General features: G+C 37.3%; 1 protein-coding gene across 5 annotated transcripts in view; it reads left to right on the top strand.

Annotated features, from left to right (window-relative positions):
• npas1 (neuronal PAS domain protein 1) overlaps positions 1-13,956 on the top strand; it is an 80,993-nt gene that overhangs the window by 19,290 nt on the left and 47,747 nt on the right. For 3 of the 5 annotated variants that reach the window (XM_089121413.1, XM_089121415.1, XM_089121414.1), the window contains one exon: positions 4,684-4,824. The gene's annotated coding sequence lies outside the window, so the exon portion shown is untranslated. Of the gene's footprint in view, positions 1-4,683; positions 4,825-6,476; positions 8,029-8,332; positions 8,446-13,956 lie in introns of those variants that run through there. The other 2 variants (XM_039670844.2, XM_039670845.2) reach the window with 2 other exon arrangements.

Genomic DNA, 13,956 nt, shown 5'->3' with positions numbered 1-13,956 from the left:
GATCACAGGGCCAGGGAGGAAATGGGAAGTGGGTCAGAAAGTTGTGCTGGAGACTGCAGGGAAACAAGGCTGGAATATCGAGTAGGTGAGCAGGGAGAGAGAGAGAGAGAGAGAGCGCTAGGAAGAGCGAGATAGAGACTGGGGAAGGGAGAGGGAGCAGGAGGACAGGAGACGTAGAGGACTCCGATCATGAAATCAAGAATTTGATCAAGAAAATTTGATGCAGAAAAAAGGCAATGTCAACTTTAAAATCCAAATGGACCCTGTTTACTCATTCATACTCATTTCTGGTTTATTGTCCATCGTTTTTTCTAGGCGTTAATTCCCAAAAATATGGTTTCATCAAAATGTAATTGTGGTGTTTCTTCAACTATGGGTATTTTGACCCTGTACACTTTTAGAAAATAAACTTTCTTGAAGGGGTTTTCACCGCTGATAAAAACATCAACACCCATAATGCACTTTTAATGTAGGCTTTAATGTAAAGGGTTTAAAAAGTTTATTTCACTCAAATATAGTATTTTACGGTATTTCCAGATTCAAAATGTGGGTCTAGGAATAAAATCTATAAATAAAAGACATTTGAAAAGTAAATTTGTACCTGTATTTAAAAAAAAAAAAAAAACTTGATTTTAATAAAATCAACCCCTAACACAGAAGTACCCAAAGTCGTGGAAACATTGACTAATTTACTCCACTTCTTAAACAATTTTCCGTTTTGTCTGACCTAGTCCTACAGCAATTCATTAATAAAATCAAGTTTTATTTCATTTTAATTCTAATCAATGAATATTCTATTTATGTTACATAAGCTAAATGTTTTATTCTTTTTAAAGAGTCCAAAATACAGTTGCTCAATCTATAACATTGAGGCTGTCCATGTTTTAGACAGGATCAGACATTCATGCATTTTCCACCTCATTGAATTGCTCATATAATTAGTATTCTAAACAGCTAATTAATATTCCAGTATATCATTAAGGACTCCTGATGTCGTCAGCTCACCTGGGACGAGGATTGGGAGGAGGGGAAGGGTAGAGGAGGTCTGACTGGTCAGGGAGAGGTACAGCAGGGCGTCCCACATGGGAGAGAGGGATTTGGGGATGAGTGAAAACTGAAGAGGGTTGGAGGATGAGGAAGGGAGGATGGAAGTAATTGGACCAAGGGGAGGCTACATTCAGACAAACACATTGCATTCCACATGAACACACATTTAAATGCAAATACAAACACACGTTAATGCATTCTCATATTCCACCCACAAAAGAGTGTTTCCACACACACATTTCCACAGTGACATTTTTGCTGATACGGTTACTAACACACACACAGAGCGAACGAGACATGTTCTATAAGTGGACAAGGTAAATTAGAGAGGTAATTACTTTTTGTGCTGTCAGAGCTGAGAAAGGTTGAGAGATGCTGTATAAGACAGCTGTGGCTCACTGCTGAATAGAGAATGAGACTTAGACAGACAGATGGACAAGCTGATGGACAGGCCAGGTCAGAGTTGATAGGAATAAAATACTATCCAAATCACATTGGTTAAATGTTATAGGCGGTTGTTTTACAGACTCAAGAGTAATTAACATTTTAAATCTCACTTTTGAAAAATTAAAGTACACATATATGACACTATACTTTTTTGTTATGGTATTAAACCTCTGAGAATGTTTCTAATACAACAGCTGAGGGAATGATGGTCTATTTTTCTTTCTCTCTTCTGACTCCTAGTTAGTTTCTTAGCTTGTTTTCGCCACAGAATACAAAAAAAGTAATTGTAACTTTATCTCAAAATTCTGATATATATTATATATTTATCAGAATTATATAATCATGAAAATATACTGAATATTTTCATGATTTGTAATCACAACATTTTTTCTTTTGTCAAATCAACTTCAGATAACTTAAAATTGTGAGTTTCTGGTGATTTAAATTAATCTCCTTCATTGTATTAACTCAATTTTTCCATTTTAATGAAATTAAAATTTTAAGGCTACCAGGTTACTTACTTTTTTAAGTTAAACTAACAATATTTTGTGAGTTAGAAAGTCATAATTGCATGTTATAAACTGCAGTTCTGAGTCTTTTTTCCCCACTGGATTGGGACAATTGGACATTATAACTCGAAGTTCTGGGAAAAGAAGTCAGAATTGTGAGATAAGGTTTTGATAAGTAATTTCAAATCAATTCACATTTATTTGTATGGCGCTTTTCATAATGCATATTGTTTCAAAGCAGCTTTACAATAAAAATGCATGTCTGCATTACAATTTGGAGTGATCTGTTTCCAAGTTATTTCAGAAGTGTACATATACAAATCACACAGTTAGCTAATCATTTCACAATAATAATTTCATTTCATAATAAAAATATACATTACACATTTATTTTTGTTATTTTATGTAATGTTTGTTATTAAAAATAAAGATGAGAGGCAAATTACGAACAACAAAACTATGCAGGAACGGTATAAATGTAACAACTAGTGCTTTAAATTTTCAGGTAGAGTATGTCTATTTAACATACTGTAATTTGTATTTGCATGTAAGAAATCAATCATTTGTAAAACTAAAACATTGCATTCTGTTCTCTGTATGAATTAAATATACACGGATTATTATGAAAGCTACAAAATTTATTCCGTCAAGTTAGTAATTGATTCTCTTTTTGTTTTGCTCTATCCTCTGCGCTTCCTTGTTCATCAATACATCATCCGTCGGGTCAGGGGTCACTCTTCTGCCAGAACTCGACTTGTGTATGGCAAGTCGAGTAGTTTATAACTTTATAGTTTATAAAGTTATAAATCTGGATATTTTTATTCACTTCAAAAGGCCTTTAGTAACCCCCTGGAGTGGTATGGATTACTTTTATAATGGATGGATGAGCTTTTTTTGAGCTTCAAAATCTAAGTTACTATTCACTTCCATTATAAAGCTTGGAAAAGCCAGGATATGTTTCACTATAACTCCGATTGTGTTTGGCTGAAAGACGAAAGTCATATACACCTGGCTTGAGGGTGAGTAAATTATGTGATTTTTGGATGAACATTATGAGTACATTATGTTCTAATATGTACTTATATGCTGGTACATATTGGCACGTTGGGTGTGTTCACACTTGGCAAGTTTGGTTGTATTAAAACCAACTCTGGTGTCATTGATCTGTTAGTGGGGTTCATTTGAATACTGTAAGTGTGAACGCTGCCATCCGAAACTTTTCAGGGGGTCTCGATCCATTTCCAAATGAACTTTGTTGATGTTCGCCTGAAATATGAATGGACCAAACATGGACCAAAGACATCTAAACAAACCAAAGACAAGACATGATGTTGCAAGATGCAACCTTAAAAAGCAGGGAATGCTCAAGGATACCTGGTTCCTCTCATCATTGAAGCTACATTGCCCATTATATCTTTTTGCAGCAGATCTTCATTTGTGCGAAATGGAGGAATTCTTGCCAGTGTTTTGACACCTTTACACCATTCAGACATTTTAATGGATGCAGCATTTTTGAGAACAGGGGATTTAGTATTTCATATTTTAATGGCATTTAAACACTTGCATCATGAGGCATTTTTGTGCTGGATATAGTGCTTCTGGTAGTTGATTGATGTTGATCAGGAGTTTGAAAACCATCTTGAACTACATCAGATATACAGTATTCATGTGGGGGGAATAAAGATGATTTCTGTCATGCTGATGCCGAGACGTCTTACCCTCCTGAAGCATTTAATGCCTTATCAGTTCATCGCTTGTACCCACACTGGCTATAAATGCATGGCTTTGAGTCAGAGTTTTCAAAGCCTTGTTCATCTGATGCTGCACATTTGAAAAAAAAAAAGATCTGATAGAGTTGAATGTAAGGTTCAATATATAAAGCAGTTTCAGATCAGAAAAAAAACATAACTTAGTCCCTTCATCTCAGTCTTTCAGGGGTGAACTGGGGTAAAATGTGTAAAACTTGCATTAACTACACCTGTTGGTTCTCTAGTAGGATGGTGATTCTCAACTCATTTGGCCATGGGACCCACTATTTCCCATGGTTATTAAGCCGCAACCCCTTTTTTAGGCATTAAGGAGCTGAGAAGCTCTTTTTCTGGCAGATTGATACATCCAAAGATTTAGAAGATCTTTTCTTCCGGCGGCTGTGAGACTTTATAATTAGTACTGTTAAGCATTATACAGAAACTTCTACGCTATAAATCAATGCACAATGTCACTTTGCATCATTAAATGGGATCTTGTTTTTGTTTTTATCTGTTTTAAGCTTAAGGAAAAGCATGTCATGCATATACTTATCTTAATGTAACTTATTATTCTACTCTATTCTATACTATCCACTTTCTGCTGTAATGTTGAAATTTCTCACTTGTGAGACATATAAAGGCTGATCTAATTTAATCTAATCTAATTTGAACCAAGTAAATGTATTTCGCTAAAATGATTAACACACAGCTGTCCCACTTTACTTAACATTCACATAAGTATTTCACTAACACCATAAGGATATTAAATAGCAGTCCAAAAATAGTAAGTAATTTGGCACAATCCACCACAGTTATCCAGAAATATAGAATTTGTGGTGTTTTGGGGTAAGAAACTACAGATCTCATGGTAAATAAACAATATTAATATGACAGTGTACCATATATATATATATACTTTTTTTTCTGTCCAGGGGATTTATCATGGATCAGTAATGGTGACGCACAGTTGTTCTATGGCAGAAGCCGATGCTAATACAGTGAGTGAATACTGGGCCTGTGCCAGGACTGAAATGGTCCAGGTGAGGACATCAGGAGAGGACACCGCACTGTGTGTGAGTATGTGTGGGTGTGTGTGAAATCGTTCAGACAATAACACTACGAATCTTTGCTTCAAGGACACTGGACAGTGGTTTTAGGAACTAACTCCTTAACACTGCTGTAGACTTTCTATTTTACTCTTTTATTCTGCTCATATCGTTTTTTTTTCATTTTCTCCTTTTGTTTTTCTTATAATAATCACATCTGTGGACTGGAGTTTTGTTGTCTTGTGTATATGTCTCCAGCCACACTTCAAAATTCTCTTCAGGGATGTCCTCAAAGGGAAACATTAAGTGAAATTAAAGTTGGTCAGTATTAAAAAAAAAGAATTCTAAAACTGCACATGAAAATTAGGCTTAGCATATTGTCATTACTATGCTGCAAAGGGTGTCTCAAGAGAAGCCAGGTTATCCTGGTAAATGTTGATATGAAAAATCAGGTACATTTAGCAATATAGCAGGTGAATTATGTATATGATGTATATTACGATGTTATGATGAACTACATGCCTTTCTCCAATGACGTTCTAATTAGTTCAAAGCGTTTCTAAGGATGCTGAGTTCTAGAAGGAAGCTGTCTGACTCTGAGATGGTGAACGGGAACATGGTTTGTGTAACATTAGCAACACACTATTTGCTGTTTGATTACGTAGTCAAGCCAAAGGCTAATCATATCAATTTGATACATCCAACTTTGTACAAAACGCATCACCATTCCGATACATCGACTTGTAGACGAGCTTGTATAATTCACTCTTCTTCTGAATCAGTTTCTGGTTCGAATATACAATATAGGGCTGTATTAAACCAATATTTCCACTTATTTTGCAGCGTATACTCCAGTAAAGCTGGTGTGATTGAATTTTGCTGATCAAAGATGAGTTTTAAGGGATCAAATTATTGATGACAGGGGGACTTTAATAAATAGATAAAATTATATTTAGCTTAAAAAAATTGACATTTGATATTATTGTCATGACAGATTTCTTAAGAACTATACTTTTGGGGTACAAAAATAATGACAATCTAATGATAATGAGAATTATAAAAAAAAAACTCCAAAAGCCATGAGATTGGGGTATAAAAATAATTTCTCATTTATTTTGATTTCGTAGTGAAATATGAACATGTTTTAACGAAATGTACCATTATGATCAGATCTAACGGATTTCCAACTGGTGGTGAGTGATACAATACCAAAAAAAATGATCAAATAAAATGTAATTTTGATGCACTCTTAGAAGAAAAGGTTCTATATAGAACCTCAAAAGGTTCTATCAGTGCTACGTGTTTGGAACCCCTAAAAGGTTCTATACACTCTTAAAAAAAGGGTTCCTCTGGGTTCTATATAGAACCCTAGGTTCCATAATTGGCCAATAGAACCTTTTACCAAAAAAAAAATGGTTCCATATAGAACCATTTTGGAGTTCCATATATGAAGCGGGGGATGGAACCATTTCTGGTTCTAAATAGAACCATTTCTTCAAAGAGTGTAGTTTCAAGCCAATCATTTATTACAAATGTCTAGGTCGTATTTTCTTTTTTTATTGTGCTCACGTTAGAACCATTTTATTATTTGCATTTAGTACCACAGTAAGAAAAAAATGGTTATTTTAACAACCGTTCACTGAAACTTCTTTGGGGGCCAAAAAACAGAATTCTTCTATGGCATCCCTGTAAAAAAACAACAACTTTTGGAACTTTATTTTATTTAAGATTTCACAACAGAACAGACTTCTGACCCACCATTTGAGCGTTACTGGTCTATGGTCTGTCCTCATACAGATAGCTGGCTAAATTTGTGCGTTTCTGTGACTGGATGTGTGTGTTGACAACTTTTCAGTCAGCTGTTTAAACTTCTTCATTTCTCTCCCTCGCTCAGTCTTTCTCTGTCCCTCTCACTAACAAAAGCAAAACTAAGAGTTCCCTTACTCATTTATTACGCACTTCTTTGTTTTCTTATTGTCCCGTCGCCTCCGCATCAGTTTCTACAGCCGCGCACATTCTTTTCTCCTCCTTCCGGAGCACTTACGCCAATTTCTGGCTTGACATAATCTGAAATGGTGCTTAAGTGAATTTATGTTGTGCTCAGTGCATTAACTTCTGCCGTTTTTGCCTTTATGTTACGGAGAGCTTTTGTGCAAGCGCACGGAGGAAACGAGAATTTGAAACCCAGACCACGGACTAGACAGCCTATCAGTATTCAGCAGAGAAAGTGAGTGATGGAGAGAGAGAAACGGAGGAAAGAAAAGAGGAGGGGGTGATGTATCAATATTCTGAGTAGTGTGTGTGAGGGCAAGAAGAACGAACCGGGAAGGGGTGGGGGAGAGGGGCGCGGGTGCGCGAAACAGTTCGAGCAGGTTTATTCGCTTAGTGTTTGTTAGTGCGAGCCCGTTGGGGCGAGATGATATCGGTAGAGCAGTTACCTTGAGGACGGGAACTCAAGTGTGTGTTTGTCTGAGAGAAGTGGCGTTCAAGTCGAATGTGACGGAATCTTAGCCGAGCGCTAGCCATAACTCCACTCTCCCTCTCTCTCTTTTTTTTTTTACTCTGTGTGCTAATCAGCATTTGAAAGGCAGCTTTGACAGTGAGAAAGAAAAGTGAGGGCAGTGGGGAGGAGGGAGTGTAAACGAGAAAGGAACGAGAGAGAGAGAGAAGTAGGGGCCGTACAAGCATTTCTTTTATATTTACCAGCGATTGAGGAGAGAGAGAGAGAGGGGGAGCGATAGAAGAGACGACCGGTGCGTGCAGCTTTCCCAAGAGGAAATGAAAAGAAAAGAAGCTCAACGAGGAAAGAGAGAGAGCCAAAGCGGGGAGCACGCCAGAGAAGGAAACAGACCCGCATCCTCTAACTCCAGTCATATCTGAGACGATCCCGGTCGGAAAGTGAGGGAGGAGAGAGAGAGAGCGAGAGCACGGACGCAAACACACACACACACACAAACACGCTCTTGCGGCAGCAGACCGCTTGTGTTCGCCTGCTCTTTTGTGCCAGCAGCTGGGATTGTTCTTGGCCCCGTGTGACCCCCTTGTCACCCCCCGAGTGAGTGTTTGTATGTGTGTGTGGGAGTGCGAGGGGTCCCGGAACGTGGACTGAGCGAGCGGAGGGGAGGGTCACGGTTCGGACGGGTCCGAGACAACTCAAGAAGAAGAAGAAGAGGAGGAGGAGGGATACATCTGCCCTCGAAACAGCTGCTCAGAGGTGGACATGCACATCAGGTGAGTCACGCAAATGTCAGACTGTCACATGTCCGACAGTTTTAAGATCCGAGCGGAGGGTTTCTCCTCTCTCCTCAAACTTGTTGATGGCTTCATGCAAGGAGGCTTGGCTTCCCTTCCTGGGAAACTTTTTGGGAAAGACACTTTGCTCATGTCTTTTCCCCTTAATGACGGAGGTATTGGGAGCGGAAGGGGGGGGAACGCTGGGGTTAATTGTGCGGACCACCTTGGCTCCTTCTCAAACATCATCTCTCACTTAATTAGTGGATTTTACAAGATTAGTGCGCTTTGCATTGACGGCGTGTTCTGTGGAAGGTAGTGAATGGTAGCGGCGAGGCGTCTTGTGTTCTGTTATCTGATGTCTTTGGATTTAACAGCTTCTTCTAAATGACTGGATTTGTATTAGAAATGAAAGGGGTGGGTAAATATTAACCTTTTCCTTCATCCGTCAGTTTGGGCTTAGCGTGGGGATTATTAAAGAAACGAAATTGCTATTGTAATGTGTTTTAATTCAGTTCTGCTTGTTTTGTTTTTTTTAATGATAGTGCTAAGGAAAAAAATATAATTAATAGTGTAACAACAAATGTTATTATAATGATTGTTTTAAAAACAATGATACAAATTTGTCGCAATGCGATTCTCCTTGGATTCTGTTATGTATTGCATGTGGATATAATGAATATTACAACAATAATAATGATAAAGTGTATTTTTTTTAAGTAGGTCCACAAATAATTTCTCTTTAAATGTTTATTGTTATTACTCAGTGTACTTACGTAATTGTTTTTCAGCAAGATTCCTTCATGAACAGAAAGTTCATACTGTTAGTTTGTCGACAATCGGAAGGAATACGGACACTTATTACTACGGACAATTATTTGGACACTTTCACACTTACTATGGAAAAACAAAAAGTGGGTGAAAAACTTTCCTGGGACTTTAGTTTTAAGAGGTGGTGGAAGGTTGTTTGCCGTTTCCTTCTCTTCTTTTTGCTTCGGATGAGTGTTTTCGATCAAAAGCTTCATCACAAGTGAAAAATAAGCAGTTGTTGAAGCAGCTTTCCGCCTGTTAAAAAATACGGTAATAGTCAGAGTGATTCAGCCATAGTATATTTTTCATTTAAATAAAAGTAGTTTATTTAGATGTTACTACATATCGCAATTTGGTTACCATTTTTTTGTTTTTTATTATGCTTATCCTGACGAGGATACATTTGTTATAGTTTTGTCTCTGGCTGGACAAGTGTTACTTTACAGTGTTAGTCTAATTTAACAGTTTGTGTAATAATATTAATCAAAGACACAAAAATGGCCATTTTATTGAAAGTGAACCGCCCTTTTTGTAAAGCATGCTTTATGCGACATTTGGTGCATCTTGGAAATAAGTGTGTATTGAAATTTGATAGAAGTTATGCAGGTATGTACAAGAGAGCTATAGGACCATAAAAGCCGTCACACACAAACACACACACACTCAGAGCGGGACAGACAGGCCTGGTGACAGACAGTGTCAGGAAGGTGTCAGTGAGAAGATGTTGGTGTCACACTTGGTTGACCTGATCTGTGGTCAGGCTGTCCACTGCAGCCCGTTGTGACTCCTTACATAACCACTTCCTGCCACTCACACCCAGCTCTGCAGGGACGCGCTCGGATATTTATATACTCAACATACAGACACACACACATCAATATGGCCTTATAAACAGACACGCACACACACACAAACAAGCAAGAGCCCCTGTCGATATACAGACCCTTCAGTCTTCTGCAGTCAGAGAGATATGATCTTATTCACTGATTTTGACCTTCTGCATCCTTAAAAATTTCTCTTACTATCCATAATCTGTACACAAGCATCACACAAGTGTCAGAGATTGTCTAACGAGAGTCATGTATTGGCGATATTTGAAACTAGAATCTCATAAACACTTTTTGGCCATTTTTCACCTCAAAATAAATAGGAATAAAATAAAAATAATCAATATAAAATGGTTTAGAAATTACATTACAGTAAACTTCTACATCAAAGTGCCAAGAGTTTTAGGGAAATGTGATTAAGATTAGTTCCCCCACAAAAAAAAGTGTTAACAATAATTACATTAACAATAATTAAATATGCGATTCACACTCATATCCGGCAGTTGTCCGTGTCGATAAAAACAAGAAACATGCATAGACTATATAAATTTTATATACATATCATTAAATATATCCTGCATAGTGCAAAATCCTCTAATTCTTTCTAGTGTGCAAATGGTGTTATACTTTGCCAATGAAATGGGATGTTTTAATGCTCTGATGTGGCTGCAAATAGACTCTAGACTTCTCTCTGACATTCTCTCTGTGGATATTTGACCCTGTGTGTTTTCAGGACCTGTTCCCTGCCTGAGGGGTGAATAATGCTGTGTGTTTCAGATATACATTGTGTATTTTTTTTTAGCAGTATGCATGCATTTCCCCCCCCCCCCCCCCCCATTCATTTGAAAAGTTATCAAACTGTGCAGATCCAAATCTAGATTATTTAGTCAGGTTCTTATTGAAATCTCTTGACATATGCTGTCATATCTGAACTTGAGACACAGTTATTGTGTAGAAACTCTGGAAGAGACACGTGATGAGTCTTTTGTCACTGTTGAATGATTGCTTAGTTGGTCCTTGAGAAAAGCAGAACCATTATTGATGTTTTTCTCTCAATCTTAATCCCTTACAGCCACTATTTTTCCATTTAAAAAACGAAACGCAACATTTCTCTTCATGCGAGATGCAAGATCTCAGGGGCCATTACAGTATCCCTTACGCTTTCCGTTTTACCGTTGCAGGTCAGAGGCGGGTAGGGTCAGTTTGATCTAATCAAATGGGGTATTGATTCCATTTGATAATTAATGGGCTAGGTGAAGATGAAGATGCAGCCTCCAGCTCTGAGGATTTGAGAAGAACCTTGGACTGGGAGTGATGGGAAGCCGCCAAGGTCAGCGGCAAACCACAAGAGTGCAGAGCAAGAGAGGTCCAGTTAAATGAGATAGGGAGAGAGAAACGCTGTTGACCAGAGCTGATTTATCAGCGTTCGAAGAAAATGAGACAACATCAGACTTCCTAATGCTGGACTTCAAATGCAGAGAGATGTGAAGAGAAATTAGTATTCTGCTGAAACAGCTCCATATATTGATGGAAAACTACATGCAGTATAGATGTTGCAGTATAGACAGCACTTCAAAGATGTTGTGTTAATAATTCTAAAAGCAAATATAATTGCTTGTTACATGCTACAACATCATTTTTGCAGTTATCCCCATTAAACGGTCATTTGAAATGCTCTTTATAGGTCCATCAAAGACAGGGAGGAGGTAAATTATGAACATTTTCTTTTATGCTTGACTCGATCTTTTAAAGTCGACGTTGGTTCTCAGATGTATTTTAGTGACACATGGCTGACGTTGTCTTTGCGATTTTCTCAACCCTTCCAGAAATAAAGTGTTCTGGCAAACGTCTGGTGAAGATTGCTGCAAATTTGCCACTGATCAATGCCAAGTTCGCCGGAAAATAATAAGTTTTTACTAAAGCACAAAATGGACCTTTAGAATTGCATTGAAAACCCACACATTGAACTATTTAAAGAAGTGAAATTGGATGTTTGGGTAACATGGTGCAGTCAACATTAAGTAAATGAAATACAGAAGGTATTTCATATAGCTTTTCTAGAATAAAATGCATCCTAGGTGCACTCAAAGGACAGGAAGACGGCATATGAGCAAAAACAACATTAGAAAACAATTGAAAGTGAATATTATAAGTTTAAAAACAACAATATAAAATGATTACTTTAGTCTCTGAACGAAGAAGTATGTAGTAACTCCTGCTATGAAATGGCTACTGCGTTTATCAGACGTTTTTGACCAGGAAAGCTAGATGAACATATTGTAAATGTAATTTCAATAATTGCAACTTTAAACGACTACATAACTAAAGTAAAAATGACTGAAATGTACTTTTCTCATCACCTTTAAATCGTTACAACCTGTGTCACTTTCTTTCCACTGAGAAACATAAAAGCAGAAATGTTGAACATTTTGTGAATTGTTTTCCATGCATTTACAATAAAATTAGATGTTTGAAATGGATAGAAGTTTTCCAACTTTGAAAAAAGACGCAAAAGTCTTTGACAAATGATTCTCGCATGAAAGCTGTCATATGGCTTGAGAAGACTTTTTTGACTTTTCACAAGTTGTCTGGATTTATTATTATATTTTTTTGAAGCATGAAAGCTTCAGTCACCATTCATCGTAATTGCATGGAAAAGAACGACCAGTCCATTATTCGTAATTTCTCCTTTTGTGTTCAGCAGTAGAAAAGTAATTCATTTGGAATGACCGAACTGTCAGTATTGGGTAGTGCTAGTAGTTTGAATTTTAACGTCAATTGTCAATCCCTTGGTGTCCGATTAAAGTCTGGAAATCTGTGTGACGTGACCGGCCCCACCACAGCTGTTTGCTGTTTAGATTTATTAAGAGAAAAAGAGGGAAAGGAAACCGGTGCCAGGAAAGTGAGAGAGAAAGTGCCCGATGGCCACATACAGGAATTGTTTTCTTCTTCTGTCAAAGGCATTCAAAGGTCAAAGCCACCAGAGTCACCCTGCATTACAAAAAATGAATAATCCACAATGTTCCAGAGGTCCTTCACGCATCCTCATACCACTGCATGTGACATTTAAAGCGGAATGGCAGTGTTATATCTGGCCTGCAAATGTGGGACCAATAAATGTTGTGCGAGAGAAAAGAGAGGGAGTTTGTGTGTGCATGAAAGAGAGTTGGTAATAGACGTGGTGTATTGTCTCCGTGCAGATTGGCTTAAATGTGCTCATTTTCCCCATTTGGCAGCTCCATAGGGAGGGGCGGAGTGCACTAACGAACCTCTGACAGCTGGAGGCCCTAATTAACGATCCCCTCTGAAAACAAACAGCCACAGGCTCCGCCAAACACACACCCAGGCCTGAGCCAAATCCCACCGCATACAAGCATACATGCAGTTAGGATCCACATCATTGTTGCTATTGGAACAACATTAGTATTCCAAAATGAAAATTCTGTCATTTAACTCATCCGTCATGTCTTTCCAAAACATTGTTATGGTTAATTAAGAACTATTTTCTAAACATCTGTGATTTATATAAAGTTGAGATAAAATAAAATATTAGATAAATGAAAAACTTGTTGGCTGAATAATCGATTTCTTAGTATTAAAATTACTAAAACAAAAAAACAAAAATAAATAAAAGCTAAATAGAAATTTTCAGAAACTTCAAACAAAGTTAAATCAACCCCAAATCACAATCGCAATCCATTAAAAAAAAAAAAACCTTCTTTTGTAAGTCATACAGGTTTGAATGAAAGGTTGCTTTCACCACAGAATAAAACAATTAAAAGGTAATTGCGACATTTTACTTTTTCTCTTACAATTGCGAGGTATAAAGTCAGAATTGCGAGTTATAAAGTCCGAATTGCGAGATATAAACTCACAATTGCGAGTTATAAAGTCAAAATTGCGAGATATAAACTCACAATTGCGAGTTATAAAGTCAAAATTGCGAGATATAAACTCACAATTGCGAGTTATAAAGTCAGAATTGCGAGATATAAACTCACAATTGTGAGTTATAAAGTCAGAATTGCGAGTTATAAAGTCAGAATTGCGAGATATAAACTCACAATTGCGAGTTATAAAGTCAAAATTGCGAGATTTAAAACTCACAATTGCGAGATATAAACTCAAAATTGCGAGTTATAAAGTCAGAATTGCGACATATAAACTCACAATTACGAGTTATAAAGTCAGAATTGCGAGATATAAAGTCAGAATTGCGAGATATAAACTCACAATTGCGAGATATAAACTCAAAATTACGAGTTATAAAGTCAGAATTGCGAGATATAAA

Source organism: Pimephales promelas, chromosome 16 (genome assembly GCF_988280905.1).
Source record: "Pimephales promelas chromosome 16, fPimPro1.hap1.1, whole genome shotgun sequence".
Lineage (NCBI taxonomy): Eukaryota > Metazoa > Chordata > Actinopteri > Cypriniformes > Leuciscidae > Pimephales > Pimephales promelas.
Note: the sequence above shows the minus strand (reverse complement) of the source record. Positions and strands in the feature narration are given on the sequence as shown.